The 26340-nt window shown below is 42.2% G+C and overlaps 1 pseudogene across 1 annotated transcript; it reads right to left on the bottom strand.

The window, feature by feature from the left end:
• Nucleotides 1-8692: 8692 nt before the first annotated feature.
• Nucleotides 8693-22996, bottom strand: LOC309696221 (plasma membrane calcium-transporting ATPase 1-like; annotated as a pseudogene). Its single transcript, XR_014280791.1, has 12 exons — nt 22798-22996; nt 18526-18724; nt 17935-18195; nt 17213-17247; nt 14025-14162; nt 13013-13229; nt 11808-12022; nt 11174-11453; nt 10571-10810; nt 10254-10445; nt 10049-10159; nt 8693-9181 (listed from the first exon to the last, which is right to left on the bottom strand). The product of XR_014280791.1 is annotated as a plasma membrane calcium-transporting ATPase 1-like (transcript).
• Nucleotides 22997-26340: the final 3344 nt, after the last annotated feature.

The following is a 26340-nucleotide window of genomic DNA, read 5'->3' on the forward strand; positions in this document are numbered from 1 at the left end:
AGTTGATATGACCGGAGACCCTGTACAGATAGCCTGGTCACTTCCATTTATTCCACAGGGTCCTCCCGGCCACTAACCTCCTGTGATCAGTGAGATGACTTTGAATGTCCCTCGCAACCGATGTTTCCAAATATTTAATCTGGAAACAAAAATGGGAAAATGCCTTGCATGCTCAGAAGTTAGCAACTTGTCAGTTACCCTAAAGCTTAACATCATTTTAATTCCTATCAGGACCACAGTTTACAAAATGAACTTCATGTTCATGATGTATGTAATCCATTTTCTTCTGCTTATCCAATTCAGGATCACCACAGGATCACAGAACTGTCACGGGCTGAGAGGTGAGGTACTTCCTTGGCAGGTCACCAGCCTGTTACAGGGCTAATGCTGAGAGACAGACAACCATTCAAACTAACATTTCACGTATGGACAGTTTAGAATCACCAAGTAACTTAACATGCATGGATTTGGACAGTTTTAACCCCAAGTACCTGGAGATGACCCACACAGCCACAGGGAGAAAATGCAAACTCTACAAGGCTCCAGCTGGTGGACTCATACCCAGGGCCTTCTTGCTGTGAGGTGGCATTGCTAGTCACCACATGTCTATGCTACCCAACCTCATGCTGTACTCAAGACCATGAACTCATGGTCATAACTCAAAGGAGCCAAGGGCAATTTCCCCTTACATTACCGTTCTTTTACAAACAAAGCACTTCTATCAAACCCAAACCTGCAGTTCCTTGACTGGCCACCTGAGGCTAGTTCCACAAGCAGATCATTTCCCATAGACTCCCATGTTAACTGGCCACATTTACAGCATTAAAAACATATTTACAGGTTGGTACAAAAGTGGTTTTAACATCTGTGGATGGTTTACATGTTCGTAAAAACTTTGAGGGGGGTGAATTTTTTAACCACTCATCTACATCTACAGTATCACCAATGATAAATGAGTTAGGGCTGTGGCTCAACGATCAACAGGTATCTGGACGCAGGAAGCTGGAACTTCTGCTCATCCACATCTTCAAGTCATTAAACTGTCTCAGCTGTCCTACGTCATGCTGGCTATGCCCATGTTCTATACAGAATTGCCCCCTGCTGGCCATTAGAAAGAATCACTTCACTTTTCAGACCAGGATGTAACATCAGTGTTTTATACAGAATCTGTTGCATTAGTAAACTGTTAAAACATTGTCAACATTTTTTGTAATTTCAAATTGGATTTCATTATTTAAGCCTCATTTTGTTCATATCTGCTGTTTAGCACAGGATATGCATTGTGCAGTTTAACAAAGAGTTGTGTTTTGTTTCTAAAAAGCGCTGTCTACAACCTCTTGATGGGAGCAAAGAGAGTAAATGGTAAGGTTTTAGTTAGCTTAATAGACTGAGAGCACTGCAGAGCTTTAAATACTGTCTGTGTTTATTTACATGTTCACATTAAGCTTTATTTATCCTCTGACTCATCACAATACCATCCCTTCTTATAGCACACACACTCATCAGCGGTTTTGTCCCACTCTCCCTTGTAGTCTTGTGTGCGTTGGTAGTGGTTTGGGTATAATTGGCTGCACTGTGTGTTTGTGTGGTTTCTAATGCTCTCCGGAGCACTGAGCGGTCAGCTAAGTCAGGGTTCATTAGTGAAGCAGTGGATCCACCATATTCCCTCAAGCATCTGCAACTTCTTCTACTTTGCTCTGTTTCTGTCTTTCCCAGAGTTATTATAGCGTTGTGTTTTTCTTCCACTTTAGTTTTTATTTTGTTGCATTATTTTCATTCGTTTTTTTGATTTTGTAGTTTTGCTTTCAATTGAGTTTGGTTTCATTTGAATATGTTGCCAGAAGTGGGGCTTACTTCAGCTTAGAAGTAATTAACCTTTGAATTCAATCCAGGTCTGGATCCGTGAAGCTTTGTAAGGATTCTTTATCACTGAAAGATACTATAGCACAAAATTCAATTTGAGTCATATCTTCACAAATACAATACTGTGCAAAAAGCCTTGAGCCAACTCTCAATTCTTTATATTTTCTAGGAAAATGGGAAATAGGTGGAGCTATTCATTGAAATGTGCACATGGAAAAACAGGAAATAAGGCAACAACGGAGGTTTTGCGGTTGTAACAAGCTTGAAAGTCAATATTTGGTATGACCTTTATTGTTCAACACAGCCTGAACTCTGTTGGGCACTTTCTTGTAAAGTCGTCTTTAGGAATAGTTCTCCAGACTCCCTAAAAGATATTCAAAGCTCTTCTTGGGATTTTTCTGCTTTTTGCTTTGTTCCCTGTCAAATTGATCCGATATGAGCTGATCTATGACTGATTGTGTTTTGTTGTGTGCTTTTTTTTATCCAGGTTTGCTTGTAATGTATTGACAGTGTGTTTGGAAAATCAGTTCTCATGTAATTTGGCAAAGCTCAGCAAATTCTCACATTTCCCTTTGTTATTCCCTTTTTTACGACAGCTTATTGACAGTCATCCTTCCATTGAGAACATTTCAGATGAGTCTTCAGCGAACAGTAGATGGATCATCTGAGTTTCCTCACACTCCATAAGGTGTGGATCGAGCCTTGTTTACAGTATTGTAGATTACACACATTCAGATCCAACTGTTTGTGTCCACATTATTCTGACTGGATTCTAAAAACAGTTTCAGTTCGATGTGTGGATTCTGACCTTTTATTAAACCACTTCTGATCCCTTAAACACACCATATCTTGCTCCAGCAGGGCCAAATCAGGGTCATTGCAATTTTTTCCCCCCATCCTACTAAAAGCAGTAAATACTGCTTTCTGTGGTAATGCCCACCTATGTCCTATTACTACTTTCTCATTTTCAGAGATAAGGATGAGATGGAGAGAGTCCCAGAGGCTCCGCTCTTTTCCCACCACCTCTCTGTGATGTGCTCCGGGTGATGGATGAAGTGAGCCTCATCCAAAATCAGAGAAAATGAAGCTTTCATTAGACAACATAACCAAGCAGTTGTGAGCCCTCTCCTGAGTCCTTCTCTCCCAGCCAGCACTCAGACACATTACCTGCACCCAGACAACACAGCCTTTTAGATGAAATCAATGTGTTGTTCTCTCGCAGCCACCTCTGCACTTTCACACACTGAACCTCGACTCAATTTCCAGGACTGTCTGCAAGTGAGAAGGAAGTGACTGTTAAAGTAGCTGCTCACTGGTTTCTCCTGTGAGAGGGGCTTTGATGTCCTTCCGCTGCCTATTTTAGGAAAGAAAAAGATGGAGAGGAGAAAAGACACCAGGGAAATGAAACCTAACTGCATATATGGTCAATGATTATTGATTTATCTCTTGAGATCACTTGAATCAAGAGAAGAATGGGTTGGAGTTTACATAGAAAACAGACACAGCTGGCTGTAAATCTGAAGAGCACAAAAGGCTCAGCTTCTGTGGCTAAAATCTTCTCTCCATGCAGCAATTATGTAACCTGATTTGGAGCATTGGCACAGAAATTTCTGGGGAATCCATCCCCCTGGGCCATTTCTGTAGCTCTGTTTTAGGCACCGACGGTTCCTCTCTTTGAGTCTGAGCAGTTTGGGGTCATGTTGTACCGCCTCCTAACACGTTATAAATGAAATTTTAATGTAATTTTCTTTTGACAGACAGCCACATCGAGCCCTAGTGCGTACATGCCTGCAATCTGTAAGAGCACGGTGAGTTCAAGGTGAATGAAGGGTTGGACTGCATTCCCTAAGAAGTTGGAGGAAAGACCTACCTCTAAATATTGAGTTTACCTCTTTGACGAAGAGAAGAGAAGAAAAGAAAAGAAAAGAGGACCCTGAATTGCAGCAGAAGGAAAATTATAGCAGCTTAATTGCTACAGCTGTGATAAAATATTCAGCGTATTATAAAAAGATTGAAACTACATTTAGAGAATCTCGGTACTATTCTGTCTCGCTCGCTCCTCACTCTATCTTCTCACTGCCAGACAGCCAATAAGCCGTGCTTAAATATTGATGGAAATTTTCAGTGATTTTTCCCAGTTTAAAAAACACCTTTGATCTTCATTCATCCGCCCTTTCTTGCGTTTTTCTCTAATTTATTTTTCCTCTAGAGCCCGACATTTCCCAAGCACTCCATCGAAGATGAAGGGTGTATCTCGCTCATGCATGAAAAGCAAAGCATCTGTAGGTCATGATGACATTTTCCACACTTTCCTGTGGGCTATTCTTGTAAAATACTGCTTTGTGTACAGTAGATGTGTGTCTGCATGTGTGTGTGTGTGTTGGGTTACGTGTTAAATTACGGTGGCTGCTGCAGAAGCAATAAGGCAGTGTGGCCCTCCTGGTTCTTTATGGGTCAAGCCCATTTCAGTCAGCCATTTAATTAGTGGAGACTCACAAGCAAAAACAAATGGAGGAAAGATATCTCACGGCACACTCACTCCACACACAACCGTGGTTTACAACAGCAGGCATGCACAACTGACTCCACAGTCATAAACTTTAGTAGACGCACAGAGAGCAATGCATGCTCCAGTGTAAGGCATCGCACTTAGCAGTAATGAAATTTAAAAAAAAAACAGCCGTAATTCGTGTTTCCGTAATAACGTGTATTTTATGTTGAATTTAGGTCACCTTGTACATGTGCATATAAATGCATCCATTTCAGTAATTGCCTGAGAGAAGATGAAAAACTGGAGGCGGTAAGAAAACACAGACACAGGTGCACTGTTCAAAAAGTGGCTTTGACTGTACCAACATTTATATCAAAAAAAGGAATGAAAACAAGACATTTTAAGAGGTAAGTAGGACAATAAAACATGCCAAGAAATATTAAGAAATACTGCTCAACAGATGGGAGATGGAAAACTTAATAAACTGACCCACACAACAAGAATAACTCAGAGCAGACCATTATAAACACATAGGCAGGGAAACCACAATACAGAAAACATTCCCCCTCCTGCTGTCAGTAGATGGTTTGGTCCACCTGTTTAGTCAGGAGTTTTTTACCTAGCTCCACCCTCTGCATCCTCTTCAGTTCAACCAGGAAGGAGCATAGCAGCAAATAGGTAAGCAAAAAAGCCACAGGCATCATCATTTAGAATACATCACAGACAACAACAACACTTTAAAAATACATGAAAAGCACAGTCATTTCGTAATCATTAAAATGTGTTTTAAATGTGCAAACTGATGAGGAGTCATTTCAGAAATCATGACACACTGCTCTCCCTAATATAAGCTGCGTTTATGAGCTAGAAGTGTCGGTATCAGGGCGATAACGCTGCAATAACAACACAGAAGTGTTGCACAGGCTGATTCTGACCAGTCACCAAAGTCTGTTTCACATTGATCAATACCATTTTAAATGTGAGCAAACGCATGGTTCAGAGGTTGCTCGTGGAAAGATGAAGAAACTTTCCTTAACTTTATTTGCAACATACTGCTGTGGATGCCATATGTTGTGACACAGGGAATGACACATTTGATTATAGTGGACACCTGTGCCTTTCTCCTGCTGTTCATGAGACATTTACACCAGAAGTGTCAGTAGAAGTATAAGAAAAAAGAGGGAGAACCTCATTTATCGTGAGAATCGTTAACAAATGGGTCACCTGTAATTAACAGATGTTTTTTCTTGCATTTTTATTTAGGCTTTTAACAAGTTAGTGTGAGGATGAAGTCACTTAATGCAGTCAACAGCTGCCTGGTTTATTTTTCTCTTTGAAAGCACATAGTTTGTCCTGACATAATTTAATTAATCTAAAGCACCGTGCCTCTCGCTCTGCTGGTATGAGTCAATGGACTCACCCCACAGTCTTTCTTTCTCATGCCTATAATAGTCTTTGAATAAAATGGTATTTATTTAATTAAACTTTGGATCTTTGTGTTAAATCGGATGGACAGCCTACACTGGTCTTCACAATCCACAGCAAAATAATACTGAGACACTGGGTTTTTGTTTTATACAAAGCCTGTTCTTGTTTGTAACAAATAACAAGTGATAGTATCAAAAACATGAATCCAAAAATAAAAGTTCCACTGGTCCAGCCAAACTGGAAATGCTGGCTCTTCGCCTGCTAAGAAGCAGCAGGTAAACCACTGCTTGCACTTGGGGTGAAGCGTAGCAAAACCTCAGTGGTCATGTGATGTGGGTGTTTTAAAGCACACCGAACTGCCTTCCTATAAGCGTAGACTGTAAAAGATGGCGAAAGCTGCCATGAGATCACCCACTGGTTTCTAAAATCTCATCTTGAAGCCTTGAGATGGCAATTTCTATTGTTAAATGAAGTTTTTCATCTACCTTTTACCTTTTCTTTTCTTAGAAGTCTTCTTAGAAGTGTTTTGAAAACCACAGCTAACTTAATTTTTCTCCATGATGTATACTGTCTCTTGTGGCTGTAGTTGGCTATTGTCTCTGGAAGCAGGATTGATTCTGCTTGACAGTGGGCCTCTGGAAATGTGCATTGTTCTTGCTGACATGTCTGTGTCCAAAACCAACTGTGGGTTTTTTTTTTATTAGTATTTCGAGTACCCCAGTAGACATTGGCAGTTTACCATGTCACACAGTGCTCAAGTCTTTTAAATCAGCTGTGAACTGAACTCCCATAAGATTAAAAGAAACTAAACCTGGCAAAAAAGCTTTTAATTAACAAAGAAAGTTTTATTAGTGGTTTTGTTAAAAACCTCAAAAGATGAAAAATGATACCACAATAGGAACAACTGTGCCTGTAATGGTTACTTGAGGGTGCTTCCTTAAGAAACCATTAGAGGAACTGAGTTTGAACACAGAATCCTGTGATATTATTAAGAGAGCACTTTAATCACGCTTCAGATCTGGATGAACAAAATGAAAATCTTTATTGACGTGCATGTAACGTGTTCAGAACAAAATGGCGCAACACTGTTCATCAACAATTTCAAAACTGGATTCTCTTAGGCTGATCCATTTTTGTATGGCTCAGTAGTATGTATTAGAGATGGACCGATCCGATATTACGTATCGGTATCGGTCCGATACTGACCTAAATTACTGGATCGGATATCGGAGAAAAATAAAAAATGTAATCCGATCCATTAAATATCACGAAAGCACCTCACAAAACTTGCAACACGCCGTAACTCACCTCAGAACGTTAGCAGTCGGAGCAGTATGCATCACGTGATAGAGCAGCTGTGGCATGCGGGACCTGTCAGTGGTCTGGATAGCATGTGGAGCTTCGCTAGCAACCTGGCATTTCATCTCCGACAAAGTTATCCCCGAGAGAAGTAAAGCAAGTGTGTAAGTCCATCTCTGAATGTTTGTAAAGCATTCCCACGTTAAGCTTAACAAGCGACTGCCTCTCCTGCTGCTACTTCAATCATGAAACTGCTTAATGATCAGCTGATCGGCTTTTCTGTCGCGAGTCCGTCTCTCTTGTTTGTTTTTGGCCCACTTTGCACCAGAAAGAGGAAACCAGCGGCTGAACAACAGCAGCACGTTTAAGCTTGATAAGCTGTTGTTAGAAGTTATTTAATATTTCTTTCTACTCGAGGATCTTTTTCTACGTAGCTGACGCTGGTAACTGTGCAGGGGCGGATCTAGCAAAGTTTAGCCAGGGGGGCCGATAGGGCATGAACAGGGAAAAGGGGGCACAAAGACATACTTTTCTTTCTTATTCTCATTTAAAATGTCGAGCTTTTAATAAATAATTATCTGACACCCAAAGTTTTAATTTGATGTAAAATGAATAGAAGTCAATTACTGTATATAGTGACTATTAAGTCTAATATATACCCTAGTAAGCTATAGTACTTTTTACTTTGGGAAGGTACCATCTGTGCAGTCTGCAATTTTGTTGAAGAAAGATGTTGAATCTATTTAATATTTCTTGAAAAATAATTGATTTCTGTGCATTTTTTTTCACACTGCATCAAATTAAGGTTGATTACGTCGATTAAGCATCATGAGGTGGCGCGTGAGGGGTGGTTCCTTATTTTTTATTTATTTATGTTTGTTGTTGCTGGGAGTTGGAACCCTATTAGTTAGGTTGCTTAATATTTACGCTAAGTACTCTTTAAAATACCAGGATAGGGAGGATGGTGTAGGTCTAAGTTTATTAGATTGATCAGTATTGCTGAACTATGAAATATTTTTTTTGTATACAGGTATAACAGAATAGCTTTAGTGTAGTTGTTGTTTTAAACTTGAGTATGAACTTGCAGACTTGCAAAATGCAGCAAGATATTTTAAAAAACAGTTTTGTTGATTAAAAAACACTATATCGGATTCATATCGGTATCGGCAGATATCCAAATTTATGATATCGGTATCGGTATCGGACATAAAAAAGTGGTATCGTGCCATCTCTAGTATGTATGGCCACCTTATTGCCTGCATGCACACCCAACAAATTTCATTTTGTGGAGGGGCTGTTCCTGCCCCCGTTTTCATGGCTGACAGGGATCTGGCATATGAAGTCTTTGGGACAGTGCATCAAGTTTTGGATGGTGCTCTGAGTTTTGAATGTCTTCCTACTTTCACAGACTGACAGGCTGTCCCTGAAGGCCTTCATCACACATATCTGAGAGAGAGAGAGAGAGACTGTTAACTCAGATAGACCGTCATGCCCCTAGGTCTTACTTTCAACGGTGTAGATTCAGACATTCAATAGAGACATTGCAGTCAATTGTACCATATCAAGTTTTTGTTTCTGTTTTTGTTTTTTTAATGATCTTGAATATTTTCCATAATGATCAATGATGATGCTGCAGGACCATTAGATCTTCACTATATTTGATGCTGTCTAAAAGAAAATTGCCCTGTGAGGACATAAAAGTCACCTTTTCAGTTCTGACTGTGGACCGAAAAAAGCCCAAACTTAAAGGCCCCCATCACTCACCTAAAATCTGAGGCTAAGGTTTGGACCGTATGTAATATTTAAGACATCCTCACTCTGGATAATAATCCCTGTCCAAAAGGCAACTTGCACCAGTGTAGAAACTTAAAGCTTTGTAAAGTATTCTTAATGAGGTTGTTGAGGGAATTATATTTGAAAAACACGATCGCACACAGATTCATCTTGAAGTCTGAAACTACTGTAAACCTGCACCCTGACATGTCTGATGCCGTAGTACCAGAGCATCTTGCCTGTCTTTGGATCGAGGTCTCCGTGGTCAAGCACACTGTCACTATCGTCACCCTTGTAAGCAAACTTCAGCCATTTAGTGGGGACAGTTGAAACCAAAGGACAAAATTACAGCTATCAGACAACAGCAACACATCGTGTACCTCCACACATCCTTAGCTTGAAGGTGTACTGCGACCACCTGAAGGTTTGTTGTCTTTTGATGATCAGCTGTAAAGAGACCCATGTCATTATTCTTATTTTCCTCAATCAAGTATTTTGGTAGGTATTATTTTCTGATCTGCTGTTCACGGTGTTCTTTATGACTTGCCTGGTTGACTAATAAACCACCGGAAAGCGTAACAAAAGCTATATTTTAGTTTCATAATTTCATATCTCACCTGTGCCCACAGGAGGGTCCCAAAGCCCAAGAGGGTGTGGTTTTCTCTTCAACATTTAAGAGGTTACACTGATCATAAGTCATCTGTCATCTTGCCTGTCTTGAAAAAGATAAAGACTGGAGTCATTTGGCCACTGTTTTCCACTTTACATTAATGATATTGCTTATATTGATATATTCTTTAACCCCATTAATGTATTTTAACATTAGATCGATATCAGTGTAAATGGAGAAATTTATAGGCTATATAATTTATGATCATGTAATTTGTTTTCTTTTGTTGGCAAATCCTTTGAATCTACTATCGAACTCATTGCCAGACAGCAGTAATGGCAGAAACGTTGTCTTCTACTGCTTGGAAACTGTTATCCACACAGCCACAGTGCAGTACAAGACAGCCAATAGGCATAAAGTATTTGTATTAATTTGTCATTTAGAATAAACAAGCCGTACAAAATTCAGAGTGGGTAATGAACTTTACTCTGTTAAAATCCACTGCCATTTTTTGTATTTTATTAAATCCACAAGGAGAGAACTTGATAAATACAAACAGTAACACTTGTTTGTGTAATGCGTTACATATGGCAGTGTTTCCCAACCACTGTGCTGCAGCACATACGTGTGCTGTGGAAGATTATCTGGTTCCACCTGATTAGTACTCTTAGCCAGCGGTCCCCAAACCTTTCTTTCTGTTTACATGAAAACTGCACTTTAGTATGTAGCTGGTTAAATGTACAGCAGCTGTGATTTAAATTTCATACAGACAGTAGAGGCGGTTCTTACCTGGGTGATGCAGGCTCCAGTGAAGGCCACAATGACAGCGACCACGTTGACGGTGAGCTGGAATTGCAAGAATTTAGAGATGCTATCGTAGACGTTTCTGGCCCACATAACAGCCTTGACTATGCTGCTGAAATTGTCATCTGTTAGGATGATGTCAGATGCCTCTTTGGCTACATCTGTGCCTGCGATGCCCTGTACACCATCACATGTAGGTTAGCTTATGAACCTGCCATTATTCTCAGAACTTCTGATGTGCTTAAAATGTTGTAACAAAGTATAAATAATTCCTAATATGCATTTACATCTACTGCAGTTACCATAGCAAAGCCAACATCTGCTTTTTGAGGGCAGGACCATCGTTTGTACCGCGACAACCTGCCTCCACTCAAAAACTGTGCTGTCAGTGATTCCTGGATAGACACGCGATACGTGAGGACCACTAGAAGCTCTAAAATGTCTCCTAAAAGGTACAATTTTAACACCTGAATTTCCGGTGGACCTAATGTTTGGGATGCGTTCAATGTAGGGAGAACTACAACAAGGAAGGATGAGTTCAACTTTTGATGTTTGAGTTCAAAGACCTTTTATAGAACACGTCTTACTCATCCAACGATACCTTGACATCAGACCAGAGCAGCAAGGGATTAAACCACCAAACTACTGATTAGTAGATATCCTGATAATCCTGCTTCCACTCATGTCAGACAAATTAGTCACCGATATATTTGAATTGCCTTGTTGCCTTACAGCAAGAAAGTCCAGAGCAAAGCAGAGAGAAAAATGCGGTATTTACTGGTGCTTTTTAGCTCTTATATCTGAACCTGTCTGTGCTCTACTTTACCAGTGGATCCAAGAGGCAGTGATCAGATAAGTTCTGACCTGCTCTGGCAGTTCTCCAAACTAACCCTACAAATGTTCACCAAGGTCTTTGAATGAATGGCTATTTTTACAGCTCACCATAATCTTAGAGGTGTAGGCACAGTTGACCCCGATGCCCCGGACCAGCAGGTCCAGGATGTTGGCAGGGATATGGTCTGGCTCTGGCACTGCTTTGTAGTGTCTGTTTGCAATGAAGGCTTGCACCACTGTCATACGGTTCATAGTTAGTGTGCCCGTCTTATCGGAGCAGATGGTGGTGGCGCTGCCCATCGTCTCACAGGCGTCCAGATGGTGGACCAAGTTGTTGTCCTTCATCATTTTCTGATCTAAGTGAGAGCGGTGTTACCCAAGTCTTAAGATTTTATTTCATTAACCAAAAACATCAGAGCAGAAATTATGGTTGATCTAATTTTGTTTAACGAGCATCAAAATAGTCTTAGTAGTACTATTTTAGTGGGGGTCATAGTTCCAGCTTAGCAGGAACACAATAAATAAAACTGTAAAAAGCACACCCACACACACTCATGCAGTTTTAAAAATACTAAATAGTGAAAACATTCATCTGGGAGCTTTCAAACATTACACTGCCGTGTAAGTTTCATGTGAAATAAAACATTTAGTCTAACAGACTGAAGAGTTCCCGTTGTCAGACTGTAATGCCACATACAAATACACCTTGACTGAATACGCTAGGGAGATGGTGACTGCCAGAGGGAGACCTTCAGGTACAGCCACCACGAGCATCGTCACACCAATGATGAAGAAGTTGACCAGGAACTGCACATAGATGGGCACACAAGCGTAGGACCAGACAACAACCTGGATCCAGAAGGTATCAATCAGGAAGCGAATGATGAGGATGAAGACGGTGAGAGCCGACATGATCAGACCTGAAGGCAGAGAAAGAGTAGGAAATTCGTCTGTGAACCTGACTGAGGGTACAAAAGGTGTTGTGGGTTTGCTGTGATCTGCACTGGACAAGGTTTAAAACAAACTTATACAGAAGCTATAAAATCCTTCTTACTGAGTCCTATACAGTCATATCTTTGCTATTGCAGATACAGTAGGCAAGTCGAATCCGTGTGTTTGATCAGTTGGTTGGTTAGCGGCTAGTCTTTTTGACCAGTGACTGTGTTTTCACGCCAACAGTTAGGAGTTCACCTCCTAAGGGCAAAACATTTTGTCATCTTAAATAAAAAGTTTAAGAGACAAAAAGGATGAGTTGTTTAGAGAGTCCTCATCCTGCTGTGGTTTGTATATCCCAACTGTGCATCCTTGATTACAGCTCCTCCTGGAGCCTCTTTACTCTCCTCGGTCCTCCACATGAATTTCAGGAATTAAGGCAGACTTCAGCATAGCGTATTAGGTTTGAGTTTTCTCATAGGTAGGAGACAAATCAGACAAAATTACTTGTCTTGTTGTCATCACAGTCATGGTTCGACAGTTCTCTAGTTAGTGTTGCTTATGACTCTGCTGTTCCTGTTTATTTTTCTTCTTGGCCATATTAGTCTTTTTTGTGTGCAACCTTTTTATGTCTTACCTTGTTTTTCTGGTTGAATTAATTATTTAGATTTATTCTGTCCACTGCGTCTGTGTTGCTTCCTGAGTTGTTAGAGTAAGAAGCAAACACAAGAACAAGGGAAGACTGGACCGCGCTCACTCTCCCAATTTGTCCCTCATGTGTATCAGATGTAGACTTTGTGGCTGTTTCAGTTCTATAAAATTTTTAGTTTGGGGTTTTTGTGTGTTTTAAATATTCACAAGCATGATGATGTATAGATGTGTGGTCTATTTCTTAGCAGAGAGGTGGGCCCATGCTCTCATATGCTGTTGACATGTCTGACTCTCAGTCTCCATCATTTATCAAACTCTGTTTGTACCTGCTTGGCCGATGTGCACAGCCAGCCTGGTGAGCTTCCCTTGCAGGATAGATTTCTCTTTTCTCTGTACGGGTTTTTTCTTCTCTGGTTCACTCTCAGTTTCGAGTGGTTGCATCTCCACAGCGGGGCCGTCCTTGTTTTCTGCTACAGTCGACAAAAGAAATGTCAATAAGACATTCAGCTTGTTTGTTTTGTTGTTTTTGTTTTTCCGCGTTTCCTCTTATAAAGGCTCTCCCTTAATTTTTTTTTTATCCTTGTGTGCCTAAATATACACTGATTCTTGACTTTAAAACCCTACCAGGAAGAGAGATAGGTTGTTACTCTCAGACCCTGAGTTTAACAGAAGTGTTCACTATGATGTGTGTTGACTGACTGCAACCTAAAGATTTTTTTAATCACTGTTAAAGTTTAAATAACTGGTGAGTGAGAACAGCTTGGATGTTAAAGTACTGCTCAGGCATTTTAAGCAAACGAGAATTAAATGACTTATGCTGTGCTTAAAAAAAAATGTGTACATATATATTGCATCATAAAAAACACAAAGCTGTTTTTGGAGGGTGGTGTTTTTGGCTGCTGAATTTTTTTGATGTTGTGCTTTTGCTAAACTTTCAAACATGTGTCTGTTTATCTGAACCAATCATGCTTACATGTGCAATCACTCACTTCTAAGGTCTTATGAGCCAGCCAACTGATATCATGGTTATGTTAAGCTGAGCAACTACATAAATGTTATTAATGCATAATAACATAATCTTAATGTTATTATGCATTTTCTGCATTTTCATGAAATGCAGAAAATACACTGCACAATGCCACTATTCATTCACTCTCACATTCACACACTGGTGGAGGGAAGCTACAGTTGTAGCCACAGCTGCCCTGGGGCAGACTGACAGAAGCGAGGCTGCCATATCGCACCATCGGCCCCTCTGGCCAACACCAGTAGGCGGTAGGGTAAAGTGTCTTGCCCAAGGACACAACGACCAGGACTGACGGATCAGGAGGATTGAACCGGCGACCTTCCAGTTACAGATGCGCTTCCCAACCCCCTGAACCACGGTCGCCCCAACATGAGGTCTTTGTCAAGTTTCTTCTTGACATGATCCAACTCTCCAGTTATGGAACTCTCGTCGACCTTAAGATCATTGCCCTGGCAATACACCAGACAATTACATCCACGCTCTTTGGTTCTGTCCACCAGTGCAAAAGTTTTGGCGCGAGATATGTGAAGACTTATCAAAGTGTCTGAAATGTAACATTCCAACCTCCCCCTTAGTGTGTTTACTGGGCAGCTTAGATAATGTCACTTCAGAAAAGAATATAGCCCATATGATCTTCACTGCCCTATGCATAGCCAAGAAAACAGTCCTCATGAACTGGAAAAATAAAAATAATCTTAATTCTAACCAATATAGAAATTATCTATTAGATTACATTAGTCTTGATACAGCCTCTGCCACCACATCAGATCAATTGCTCTGGACTCCTTTTATCAGCTCCATCACCTAGTGGGGGTGGGGGGTCATAATTTGGTCCCACCTTCACTGTTGTGATTGGTGTGGGGGTAGGGACAGGCTTAGGGCGTCGGGGGGTTCCCCGGAGGCATCTTCCTTGGGGGGCTCAACCCGGGGTAGCGGTCATGTCCGGTTGGGGGCTCTGTTGGCTCTCAGGTGACTGATTCCTCGCGGCTGCGTGCAGCGGGGCTAGGGGAGGGTCTGTGCTGACGGACGTGGGTTACTGACCTGGTAGCCTGGCTGGCCCTGGGTGGGTCCGGGATGGGCGTGAGGTTCTGGGGGCGCTCCGTCTCTGGGCTGGGGCCCGGGCCGGGCCTCGGGGGCTTGGATCCTGGTTGGTGTGTTGCCGGGGTTGTGGGCGGGTGGGTGCATGGGGGCCCGGCCCTGGAGCAGGGTGCCGCCGGTGCGTCGAACCACCTGGGGGGCTCTTCAACTGGTGGGGGAGATGGTCACATCTTGCAGGAGCTTTCCTCTCTTCAGGAACTCTCTCTGCAGGAGGGGGAGATACAGGAGAGGTGGAGGAAGATCTCAGCCTGGGCGTTTACTGTCTTATGTAGTCTGGAAGATGAGTGGATGGTGGGGTGGGTGCAGTTTTCTCTGTGGTGGGGTTGGGTGGACTGTCCCGGGCTCTGTGGGGCCGGGAGGCGCTGCTGCACTGGGCCCCGGTCTGGATGGGCCTGGGCCCCCTTTCCCTGGCGGGTCGCGGAGTGTGGGAGTGCCTACTGGGGTCAGCGGGGGAGCTGGCCCCAGGGAGGGGTTACCTGCCCCTCCCTTCCTTCCCTCCCCATCTCCAGCTGCCTCTCTCTTCCCGCTCCACCACAACCACCCACACATGCAGGGCCTTGGAGTAGGGGTATGTCACCAGGGTGCAGAGGAGGCTACCCCCCCCCTCTGTCCCCTTCTGGCTGCCTCTGCCTCAATTTTATCCCACAACTTAGACATTCACATTATTCACACTCTCATTACACATACATATAGGATCTTGGGGGTGGGCACAATCACGGAGTCCAAATTACCATCAGGGTGTACACCTCACCCCTGGCGTCGTTGCCCACCTCTCAATTTTAAATACACTTAGACATTGAGGGCTATCAGGAGGGACTATGCGCTTACCTGCTGCTTCTTGGCAGGTAGCTCCATGCCCTCCTGGGTTTTAAATGCACCTTAGAACACACATGCATCAACACTACAATGAGCGGGTGGAGGGAGGTTTGGAGTCTTCTCCCACCCCCATTCTCTGCGGCCTGCTGGAGCGGGAGGGCTAGGTGGAGTTGGCCGTCCGACTGCGGTCTGGAGTGTGGGGCCTCCCTGCTGCTACGGAGTCGGGGTGGTCTGCCTCTCCCCACCGCAGGGAAAAGGGTAACACCACCTGGGTCTGGGTGCAGTTCCCCCCTCCAGGGGCAAGGGTACCTAGACCCGGTTTGTAGAGTACGCTTGGGGAGTGTGATCGTGTGTACAGCGTCTCTTTATGTCTGTCTCCACGTTGGTTGAGTGTGGAGTGAGTGCATATGAGAGCATGAGGGTGGGAATGGATGTTTGTGTCTGTGTGTGCCTGTATGTCTGTGTCTATATGTCAGGTTGGGTATCAGACGCCACCTCTCTGGGGACACCTCAGGCCCTCCAAGGTTTGGAGGCCTATCTCCACCTACCACCACTTCCCCTGCCTGTGGCGGACTCCCTCAGGTGTCGGTGCGTTGGTGGTTCTTTGTGTCTGGGGGTGGGCGCCCAGGTACACACCGGCTCACTCCTTGGCGGCCGCTTATCGGGGCCTGGAGCCTGGGGCTCGCTCGGGCCCCTTCGGGGGTGGGGTGCCCCCAGCCTCTCGGCCTGGGGCTCGGTCACTCAGGCACAGCTGGCGGCCGGCGGAGCTCACGGGCGCGTCACTGCAACTCCCCCTGGCTTCTGCTCCGCGGCTGCTGAGTGAACCCTCATCTGGGACTCTCCTCAGCTCTTACTGGAACAGTGGCGCGGCTGCCCCTCTGTTGGTCTTCCATGGTTTCTTGTGTTCTGGGGGCCTCTGGATGTCTGGAGTTTTGATCTCCTCCATACCTGCCTCACACCCTGGAGGACGGGGCTGTGGCCCCCCCACACTCCCTAGCAGATCGTTACATGGAGAAACCTTTGGAATACAAGCGCGCTGATCCACACAGGTATGCACACGGGTGTTCACTGCTCGTAGACCCAAATTACACCTTTCTTGGCTGCTACTTCGAAGCACATCTGTCCTGCGTGCTGCACAACAACATTGAATATTTAGTATTTACTGCTGTTTACACTTAGCTAGATTAATGCGATGGTGTTGTGTTTAGTATGTTGCTTTGTTTCTTTTTTTTTTTTTTGTCTTTTTTGCTTGTTTTCTATTCTTCTCTCAACAGGTGATCCAGGAGATTTTTTTTTCTCCCCCCCTTTCTCACTGTCCCTCTCCCCTTCTGTTTTTCCTTTCCTTCCTCTTTCTTTCTCCCTTTCCTATCTCTCACTCATGTCTGTCCCGTCTGTAACATCTGAAAATAAAATATAATAAATAATAAAAACAAAGATCGACCAAATGGACCAATACGGCAATGCCACGATGATCCATTTGGCAAAGTAAATCCATTGGGTATCCTTGTTGGTCTTCAGACAACAATTCTGATGGCTAAAGAACCAAATGGGACAGGCGGGAAAGAAAAAAAAAAAGATCATTGCCCTGAATCAGGACACCGTCAGCAGGGAGGAGGTCACCTGGAATGCCAACACCTAGAGGTAATAACTGTTTCGCCACGTGATTAACTTTTTGTTTGTTTGGGTTTTGGTTTTTTTTCGTTGGTGTCTTTGGCTTGTTTTTTGCCTAAAAAGTTAAAAGGTCCCCATTTGGATCCTGGAAGGAGATATAAATCCCTTCAGGGTTGCATCAGGCACTCGCAGTAAATCAAGCATGAGTTACCCAGGTGAAAACCTCTTGTGAATAAGAAAGCAGCCGAAAGTAGTTTTCTTTGCTGTCTTGCACTTTCTTACATGACATTCTGCACCAACCTAGTCTTTATGATAATGTGTAACCTTTTAGCTGTTATTAATTCAAGCATGAGCAGAATCACTCAGATTGGAGAAATTTAATATAAAGAGATAATTAAATTGCTCAACTAGCTAAGAATCAACCTTCGTCTACAGATGGATGTTAAAACTATCTTGCTGGTACAGACTGACATGTGTTCAAGTAAATAACCTGTAAAAGAGATTTTTATTCTTTCATGTCATATTTTCTGATGGGGTTTGGGGAAATCAAAGTTAATATATATTCTTTAAAGTGAAGCATTAAATAAATAACATCTCTGGTATCATTACTGATGGTCTGATAAGAGAGTGTTGGAGTGAGTGACTCGTAGAAATCATGCTTCGACAACACCAGCTGTGTGAAATCAAATTTCTTACCATATTTGACTTGTGTTATATCACCAACCATGATCTCGGACACTTTGATCTGGATCATCTGCCCCCACCCCCCAGATCACTGTGAACTTCTACGCCTATTCAATGCACTTCTGGAGGCCACAGAACTGCTTTTCCTTACTCCACTCATTGAAGGCCGTCACTAGTGCCACAACCATTACAGACAGGAGAATGGCAGCGCCTTCGATCCATTCAGCCTCTGCTTCACCTTCATTCTCCACAACGGTAGCTCAATGCCGCAGTCTGCAGGGTGTATGAATGTGAGAGTGAATGAATAGTGGTATTGTAAAGTGCTTTGGGTGCCTTGAAAAGCGCTATATAAATCCAATCCATTATTATTATTATCATTATTATTATTATTATTATTATTATTATTATATACACAGGCTGAAAGTTTACTTTGATGAACAGGCACTTCTGAACACCACACACACACACACACACCATGAGTGCAGTGTCACACGCCTCTTGCTAAGCCTGCTGGAAAAAACTGCTTTGTGCTTTTCTGTTCGAGACTCTGGCTTACAAAAATCTAAACTCCTTCCTTATTTTGAGTAAATTAAATATACTCACTGTGTCTTTCAGCACTGGGTGGATGGTAAAAAGAAAGGCCAAGCGAAATGATGGCTGCCATAACCAGGATAATGAGAGTGATATCCTGCAGGGCTGCCCACACCAACTCCAAAAAGTTTTTTTGGCTTCTTAGGGGGGATAACATTTGCTCCAAACATCTCCATCCTCCTTTGTAAGTCTTCTGGGTTTCCATCCAAACCTGCAGCAGGAGTTACAAAAACATTACAACTTCTATTCACTTCTATTCTATTTTCTATCCAGGTATGCTTTTACTGCGTTGGCAGCGTGTTTGGGATCAAACATGCAGCCTGTTTTATTCTTGTCACCATGGGGTATGTTAGTATATCTGAATCAAACTTGTGCAATCTGCATACCTGCCCCCATTTCTCTATTGAAGGAAACCCATTTACCTCCTGGTGACGTGTAGATGCATCTATGGCATCAGTTTCACAATCCTAGATAACTGCCTTATTATCGCATTCACAAACCACACTGCCCACTCGCTCAGCAGGGAATAACAATACCGGAGAGGGATTAAAAAGGTCAAAGCCTCCTTTCTATTCTCATTTGGTATTTTAGTATTTCTTCATCTATTTTTTTTTTTTGTTTTGTTTTATTGTAATTCTAAGCATTCTGTTGTTCGTATTTATTGTTGTTATACTACTCACATGTCCTGATGTGTAAGTTAAGGAGCAAAGTGCCACATATTTCAGCAACATTTAAAATATGATTGGACTGCTGAAGAATGTAACTCGTGGTTTCAAACAGCCTTTAAATACACACAGTATTTGTAAGGACCTAGTCTCTAAGACTGAGACTGTTTTAAGACAGTGACCTCACATTTTTTTAATCCCCATTAAACAATGATTAAATTAGTCATCAGGAACATCCTGAGAAGTAGACTATTATTTAGAATAAAAATATTTTACTTTCACTAGATTTAAAGAAGTGATCAGACAGATCTGTTGCTTTGTGGGGTTGAGAAATACTTTCTGTTGGTATAAAATATAAGATTACAATATTAATTTGTCTAATAAAAAATAGCAGCAACATGGCAGCAGCTAAAAACTACGGTTTCATCTGAAAACAAGTGAGTGATGGATCTGAGGCTATGCTCATCTTTTGTATGCAGCCCATAGTGGAAGTAACATACCTCTGTTAGGTGATGACTTTAGCCTGGCACACAGTACTTTACTACACTCCTGTGTAGTAAAGCCCGCACTTATGTTGTGCTGACTCTACAATACAAAAACTTAGCTGAGTTAAAATACAGCCAATGCTAGAATAAAAACTCTTAAAGCACTTCAGAAGGTCTGGAGAACTGTGGCTTAAAACCACCTGAAAAGAGTTAGGGGGGAAAACAGGTGGCTCCTTGGAACCAAAATATTTTTTAAGGAGTGGTGACTCATTTATTTTCAACCAATTTCAATTTCAATTTTATTTCTATAGCACATTTAAGAGTCACAGGTACAACAAAGTGCTTCACAGACGAGCCATATTTGCAGATTTACAACAAAAGAAAACAGTCAACAACAAAGAAATACAGTTATAGGATGGTAATATTATAACAAGCACGAACCGGGAGGAAATTATACTAAGTAGTTTGAAAGGCGAGCTTAAACAAATGGGTTTTTAACCGTGATTTGAAAGATTGAATAGTTTCCGACGCACGGACATCAACTGGCAAGCTGTTCCAAAGTTTTGGTGCAGCAAAAGCAAAGGCACGATCCCCTTTCGTCTTTAGTCGAGACATTGGTTGCATTAGGAGCCCCTGATTAGAGGATCTGAGTGCCCTTGAGGGGATATATAAATTAAGAAGGTCAATCAGATAACTAGGTGCCAGGTTATTTAAAATTTTAAAAGTGTATAAAAGGATTTTAAAAACAATACGGTATTTGACAGGAAGCCAATGGAGGTTAGCTAGAATAGGAGTGCTATGATCCTGTCTTCTAGTGCCGCTTAAAAGGCGTGCAGCGGCATTCTGGACTAATTGTAGGCGTTGGATGAGGGACAGTTGCAGGCCTAGGTAAAGAGAATTACAATAGTCCAGCCTAGAGGTTATAAAAGCATGAATGAGCCTTTCAAGGTCCTTGTGTTGTAAGTAAGGCATTGCCTTCGAAATTTGGCGTAGTTGAAAGAAGCTGGTTTTTACTACTGCAGCCACTTGCTTATCTAATTTGAGGGAACTGTCCAGCACTACTCCAAGATTTCTTACAGTAGACGATAGGTGACTGGCATAAGAACCTAAGGTCTCCGATAGCTGTTTCAACGGCATGTGGCTACCAAAGACGATCATTTCTGTTTTATTTTCGTTGAGGGTGAGCGAATTATGCAGTAGCCAGTCTTTGACGTCACACAGGCAGTTAAGCAACGGCAATAGCGGGGATTGGAGATCCAGGTCTAGAGGGAAGTAGATTTGGATATCATCCGCATAGCAGTGGAAAGAGATATTGTGGTTCCTGAAAATTTTTCCCAGGGGTAACAGATAGAGAGAAAACAGTGTTGGACTTAACACAGACCCCTGGGGCACACCACAGCGGAGAGGTGCAGAGGAGGAAGAGTGATTTCCCATAGAGACAGAGAAAGACCTCTCAGTTAGGTATGATTTAAACCACGAGAGTACTTTGCCTCTAAGACCAACTACATGTTCAAGCCTTGAAAGGAGAATATCATGGTCGACCGTATCAAAAGCAGAGGACAAGTCTAAAAGAACTAAAACCACAGGGCGCCCTGTATCAACAGTTACGAGGAGATCATTAAAAACTCTCAGTAAGGCTGTCTCGGTACTGTGGGGTTTAAAACCAGACTGGAATTTTTCATTGATTCCATTTGCCTCTAAGAAAGATTGCAATTGCTTAAGAACAATTTTCTCTAAAACTTTAGCCATAAAGGGGAGTTTAGATATCGGCCTATAGTTTGAGAGGACATTTGGGTCAAGATTACTTTTCTTAATAATAGGTTGGATAACTGCATGTTTAAACATAGCGGGGACGCTGCCTGATAGCAGTGATGAATTCATTAAAAGTAAAATCCAGGGTCCTATAGTGTTCAGGGCATTTTTAATAATGCGAGAAGGAAGCACATCATGGCGGGAATTAGAATTTTTCGTTTGGGCTATTATTTCCTTAAGGGTCGAAAAGGAGACAGATTCAAACTGTTCTAGTACCGCCAGGGATTCGAACGTTAAGGATGTGTCTTCAATGGGTAGATATGAGGATCTTAATGCTGTGGTCTTATCTGAAAGATAGTTTAGGAATTTTTCGCATAAAGCTTGGGAGGTCTCGGTCTGGGTGGAGAGTGGATTTATTAACGAGTTAAAAATGCTAAAAAGGACCTGTGGCTTATGGCTATTAATCGCGATGATCTCTGACAGGAAGGAGGCTTTTGCAGTTTTAACAGCCTTCTGATATTTCTTCAGACAATTACGGAGAATGTCAAAGGAGATCTGAAGTTTGTCTTTCTTCCATCTCCTCTCCGCTTGGCGGCATTCACGTCTGAGGGTACGGGTATGATCATTCATCCATGGTTGGCGGGACGGTTTGGGGCGTTTGATCTTTAGGGGAGCTACAGTGTCTAAAATAGAAGTACAGGTGGCGATAAAGGAGTTAGCGAGATCGTTAACCGATGTAGCTGTATCCCAGTTAGCTTCGCAGAAGGCAGAGTCAGTCAGAGCCATAGAAAACTGAATAATAGTCTCCGAATTAATCATGCGTAGGTTTTGCACAGGACCCTCACGTTTCAGCTCCAAATTGCACACATTGACATTAAACAAAACCGGGAAATGGTCCGAAATCCCAGGATTGTAAATGTCTGTGATGCAGATGTCCAGACCGTAGGATAGTACCAGGTCAAGCGTGTGGCCTTTAATGTGGGTTGGTTTGCTGACCCACTGGGTAAGGTTAAAAGCGTCTATGAGGGCTAGAAAGTCCTTGACCAGTGGGTCCGACTCGCAACAAACATGAATATTAAAATCGCCAGTAATGAGAGTATAATCATAGTTAACCAAAAGGTTTCCTAGAAAATCAGCAAACTCGTGGATAAAATCCTTATTGACTTTTGGTGGGCGATATACTACCGCACAGAGGATCGGGGAGGGGCAGATCAGCTCAAGTAACTGCACCTCAAAGCTAGAGAATATGGCAGGGGGAAGCTGTCGCACACGAAATTTGTTTTTAAAAGCCGTGACTAGCCCTCCCCCCCTGCCCGAAGTCCTAGGAGTGCTGATGAAGGTGCATTCTGGTGGGAGAAATTCCGATAGGGGGACAGACTCACCGGGCCGGATCCAGGTTTCTGTCAGGAATAAGAAGTCCCGCTCGGAGGAACGGAAAAAATCATTCAAGATAAAAGATTTGTTCGCCAACGATCTGGTGTTCAGCACAGCCATCTGAATCGTAGTCAACTCATCGTTATTCGGAACACGTCTCAGCGGACATAGGTTGCTGTGGTTTACGCCACCACCACGAGCCCGCATCCAGCTTCTAATTGGGGGGTGGACGACTGGTAGTTCCGGGTTAGCGAGTTGTCCGACTTGGCGGGTCCATCGATGACGAAGTAGTCTGATGGTGTGCTGATCGTGGGAAGAGAATAAAGGTTGAAAGATATCCGAGATGGTGTGATAGTTGGTTACACCATGTAGTTTCAAATAGGTTTTGATGCGAATCCAGATGCCGCTCCGTTTTCCCCGTCGTCTGGGCCGTTTCTTGGCGGGGGGGAAGAAAGGCAAGCAGCGTATGCATGTAGTCGTGTCTTTAGGAAACGGGATGTCGCTTCCCGGCTTCCAATACGGATATGCAGGTTGATGTTTCAAAGGTCGGAGATCCAGCAGCGTTTGACGATCATAAACAATTAGTGTGGTTCCATCCCGGAAGCATACAAAAAATAGAATAGCTAACAACAGAAAAAGCTCGGAGGAGCGAAGACGGCTTGCCATACACACTGGCGCCATTTTCCTCCACATATAACCAAATCATGGTCTTTTTCAAAGCCTTTGCCAATATAGCTTTTATACTTATAACTTGTATGTATTAAAGTACATCACCAAAGACAAACTCAGAAATTAAATGTTATGAGTTCGTTTACATTTTAGGACTAATTTGGTTAACATCAGTTGCCAGTGGTAGTTTGTTTAGCTAGCTAGACAGCCTTCAAAAGTCGCTATTGGGTTGTTTTAACTGCACATTTACACTTAAGTCATTTATATTAAACCTATACTTCTGTGTGACAGCTATGTTCTCACTCACCTTAAAATGAATATAATTGCTGTAAACTGAAATAATATGATTATTTCTCTGCCTCGCCAAAAAAAAACTGCATTTACAAACTATGGCAGCAACTGATAAAAGCGAAATGAGAAGCCGTTAGGGTCAATAGATGTGTTTCGGACACAAATTGTCCTTTTTTTCATTTCTTAAAGAAAGGCATTTTTATTTAAAAAAAAAAAAAAAAAAAAAGTCTTAATAAAGTCAGCAAACATAAAATCCCTCATGACACCTTTTTACACCTGGGAGCGTTAAGGGTCTCGAAAAATGCCATAAAATTTGAACATGCATACTACACTCTTTGTGGTCATTGAACGCTGCTTTTCCTGCCTTTCGAAGAAAACTACCATGGGTAAAAACTGTAATTTTATTACATTTATTTGGTTTATATGATGTCATTTTTGTAAAATGCTCTTCAGAATCTTCCCTAATTTGACTGGACCTCTGCAGTTATTGAGCAACTAAAGATCTCTAGACTAGAACTATGTGTTGAATGACCCTTTTTTATTTAGTGATGTATACCCAGGTGATATAGGTGAGCATTTCACTCTCCTATGGTGTGGACATCATTTAACTGCAACATAAAATATTTATTTGCAGTTGTCGTAGTGCAATATGTTGCACAGCTCTTGCCTTCTTTCCCTCTGTGAACTTTTGTGTCTGTTAGACGTGCAGCAGCTGGTACAGTGTTAGACTGATGAAAGAAGGGTGACAGCAGGATGGAGGGATGGGAGATGTTACTGGAGTGGAGCGCAAGAGGGTAGGGGGGGAGGTTGTATCAAACACTAGTCTAATGAGCCATCTGTAGTGGCAGCACTGTGGAGGTTACACCTGACCTGCTAACGTCAAACAATGTCACACAAGAAGACACCCATAGGCAGTGTACCATGTTGGATGAGTACATTAAAAACAGCAGGATCAACTAATGCGAACTTGAATACAGCTCACACATTTGTTTCTAAACAAGAAGTCCAAGCACTTTTACAGTACATTCATACAGCACACACCCCAAAGGAAGCTTGAGGCAGTTTGAGGTTCTTTATTGATATCTTTGATATTCAGCAAAACAATAGACTGATGAGATGTCCACGTGTACGCCAACTTTTGTCCTTTGGCAGCTGGGAGAAGCTTCAGCGCCACACTGCAGAAGAGGATAAATGAATGATCAGGTGTACAGATGCTTGTATGTTACTTAAAATAACGAGGTTCATCTAAACGAACTGATCTTCTTAAGGGCATTCCTCTCTTGATTATGTTTTTCCAAAAAGAAAATTATGTTCTGCATCTTTAAAACAAGCATAAATAAATAAATAAATAAATAAATAAATAAATAAGGTGGCAGTAATGCCTAAAACAACACTGTCACCTGTAGATAAAATGACCTCCTGTCACTGAGTAATCGTTGTTTGTTATCATTATGACTGAGTGCTCGTTTGGCGAGTGTAACCAATGTTATTTTTAGTACCTGTAACTTACAAATGTCCCCTGAACGCATCACATACAGGCAAAGTTACTGTTACATAACACAGACAGCTGTACAGCGCAGCAGGGATGACATTTTTTCTAAGCATCCCCTGGTCCCCAAGGAATGGAGAAGTAAAAGCCTCGGGCTACAAACAAAACAGAAGTGTTTTTGAGGCATTTAATGGCTTTAAAATTCACAGGACAGGTATTGCGTATTTAAAGCAGCCAAATAAAACTTTAACAAACAAACTGAAATGAGCAAAACCAGCCAGGAAACTAATTGAAGCTTTGATTTGTTTTAAGTATTTTTTTAATCTGTAGAACAACAAATATGACCTTGACATTTGTGACCTATTAGGTCATCACTGTGTGCAAGTTTCACTAGATTGTTACCTTACTGCAGGAGCATTCTTCTGCAGCACTTTATAAGGAAGCACTCCTTGAATAACGGCGGTTGCACACAGTTTGTTTGTCTACTTAAAATGTAGCTGTGCAGATTGTGCAGAGATCTTCTCATCCAAACAACACGACTGAGTAACATTTGGCTCAGCAAACCAAAAACAGCTAATTACTTGAAAATAAGACGATAAAGGATAGGCTAAAGGTTTGGTGATTAGTTGTGAGAATAACATTTAGGGTTAAGCATGGGAATGCATTAGTGTGGATGGAGACTCCCATTGCGATGGCCAAGAAAACATGCTTGCATATATGTTTGATTTTCCCCACACACACAGTGAAGCAGCCAGCAGTCCCTCTTGAGGAAATGTTGGCAATGGAGACCAAAAACACAAGAACCGCTCATCCAATAACTTCAAATTTGGCACTGCACTTATTTGGGTCTTGAGGAATGCATTTGCCAAGTCTGAAATAGATTGAAGAGCTGGTTTTGGAGATGGGTAGAGAACAGACGGAGGGAAATTCAGAGATTTGTTGATCTGCTAGTTGGATTAATTAGGATAATGCACTGATTTCTGTGAGTGTGGTCTCGAATGTTACAATTCTTTTGTTTCTTTGTTAAAGCAAAGCGATACATTGCATTTTGCAGTCAACATGACTTTTCTGTCTAAATTACTTTCATTATTTATCATCATCT

Source organism: Aulonocara stuartgranti (assembly GCF_965226115.1).
Source record: "Aulonocara stuartgranti genome assembly, chromosome: 19".
In the NCBI taxonomy this organism is placed as follows: Eukaryota; Metazoa; Chordata; class Actinopteri; order Cichliformes; family Cichlidae; genus Aulonocara; species Aulonocara stuartgranti.